At 39.1% G+C, this 2,465-nt stretch overlaps 1 protein-coding gene across 1 annotated transcript in view; it reads left to right on the top strand.

Moving 5' to 3' along the window:
* Nucleotides 1-2,465, top strand: part of LOC111390919 (tRNA(adenine(34)) deaminase, chloroplastic-like) — a 24,471-nt gene that overhangs the window by 2,390 nt on the left and 19,616 nt on the right. The gene's annotated exons all lie outside the window — the stretch shown is intronic.

Below are 2,465 nucleotides of genomic sequence, written 5' to 3'. Positions count from 1 at the left end.
CAATTTAACTTAGTCTTTCTACTCAAAATCTAGTACAGTGTCCTCAATTTCTTTGCAAAAAAAGTCACAATATCATTTGCTCACTTTGGTAGCTTATCTGATATGAGTTTATAATAGTAGAGTAGCAACAAGCACTAGAACTTTTGGTCCTTTAGTTTCTCGAAAGATTGTAGAAGTTATAGTGATGAGGACATCGGATATTTATTTATTTTGTTATCAAAGTTGCACTTTATTTATTTTCTTGGACTATTAAAATTGGACTTGTATGGGCTCGGGCCCAATCTCGTTAGGGTTAGCTTTACTATTTAAACATACTTTGCTCTATAATTTTTAGTTGATGATTGAATAATATTTTGGTGGCTTATGACGACTTCCTTTCTTCCTGTTTTCTTCTTCCCCTTCTGTTGAATCTTCTTCTTCCCTATTCTTCTCTTTAATTCTCTCTCCCTATAGATCTGTTCTAATTTTCAATTAATTGTCCCATTGGTGCTGCATCAAATTTGGTATCAGAGCTAAATCTTGGGTAATTCCTTTCCTACAATCCAAAATCTCTTCGCATCTCCTTCCAAAAAAAAAAAAAAAATTTGTTGGAACAGCATAATTGAGAACGATTTAACTACGAGCGGCAGTTTCTTTTTCTTCACTTTTCTCTGTTAGTTGCAAAAAAAAAAAAAGAAAAAAAAGATTTACTGTTCATGGGTACTGTTCACCCCGAATTCCAAACTTTTAGATTTTTTTTCTACAATATTACCAAAAAATAAAAAAAATTCATCTTGCTGCCTTTTCGAAATTGTTGCTCTTTCTAAATCAATTTTTGCTGTTCATTACCCTAATCCCAATACAATGCTTGGTTGGACTAAAATTTTCTTATCTCTAACTAATTAACCCATAACTCAAGCCCAACACTTAGTCAGCCCACCTTTAATAAACACAGTCAGTCCAAACCCATATTAGCCCAACCCAGCCCATATCTCACTACCCAACTCACTTCTCAAATAACCCAAGCCCTAACCCTGTCGACGACACCAGCACCTTCGTCTCTTCCCCGTCGACGCCACTCACACCAGCGACCTCACAACCAGCGCCGCGAACCCTATCTGCCTTTCTCTTTGATCACTGCCAGCAATCCACCAATAACCCAATCCCCAGCCCATTTATCCCATATATTCAGCCCGCTTCCACCATCGTCAACATTCCACCAAAATCGAACGTGAGATTCGCCACCATCCACCACAACCATAATTCACTCCACACACCACTCAGCTATCATTCACAAATCACTGTCAAAGCAACCATATACCACCGCTTCACTGTAGTTACAGCCTATTCTTGTTGTCATTGTAGTTGCTCTTCTCTGGTCCAGTTCGCTGTTGCCTGTGAACCACCATCTCCGTCCACCTATTGCCTCTTTCTTTCTCGATAACCACTACCTGCTGGGTTCTTCGTCATCACTGCAACTACTATTTTCTATCCATTGTCCTGTCAATTGAAGCTGCTGCTCACCATTGCCGCCACCTGTCACCGGTTCACTGTAACATCACTTGCTACCCGACAAATTAGTGCCCCACAATCTGCTGTCTATTAACTCAACCGTTGCTGCTATTCGAGAGCCAAGGCAATATAGATCACAATTCAAGAGGAGCCAGTTCTGAATTGGAAGACAACTGAAACGGAGGGTAGAACATAAACATCCGTGGAGTCCCACTCGTTGGCAATTCCGACCGACTGAACTCAGGGAGTCACTGCTCTTATCTATTTTTAGTTCACATTGCTGTTTTTTCTAGAATTGCATCAATTATTTCTTTGTATTGCTACTATTTCCATAATTTTAGCCTTACTCCTACTTGATTGGAACTCGCGAACTGACTTTCATTGTTCACCTGTTTACCCCACGTGACTAGGCCTATCATTTATACCTTTGCTTTTTTATTTTATTCACATTAGTATTATTAGTTTGCTAAGATCGGACCTTATGTAATCTCATTTTTGACAAACACAAAATAAAATAAAAAATAAAATAAAAAAATAAAATAAAAAAAAATAATAATAATAATAAAATTTCAGATTGCTAATCTACTGTTGGCACTCGTTGTTTATTGATCTCTATAGCGTACCTCACTTAGCTAGTGTTACCGTGTATGCAATTGCGTAGTGGTCTTGTTACTGCTTCTAGTGCTAGAACCCTTGCCATGGACCCTTCCCAAATTGAAGCTCTCACTCGACAGTTGGCACAATTACAAAATCAATTAACGGCTGTTCAAACTAAGGTAGCTGCTACTCGTGAGGAGAATAGAGCCCTAACCGCTAGGTTGAACACTCTTGATCCAACCTTATATTTGACTGAAGCTGAAAATTCTGACGCTTCCATTAATAGACCTCATCGTCGTCCACAAGGTGGTCGACACCACTTCAGACATGATCGTAGGGAGGGAAATCAAGCTCGTGGACGAGAGCGGGAATATCAC

The sequence above is a fragment of the Olea europaea genome, unplaced genomic scaffold, assembly GCF_002742605.1.
Source record: "Olea europaea var. sylvestris unplaced genomic scaffold, O_europaea_v1 scaffold727, whole genome shotgun sequence".
Lineage (NCBI taxonomy): Eukaryota > Viridiplantae > Streptophyta > Magnoliopsida > Lamiales > Oleaceae > Olea > Olea europaea.
This window is presented reverse-complemented; position numbering and strand designations above follow the sequence as displayed.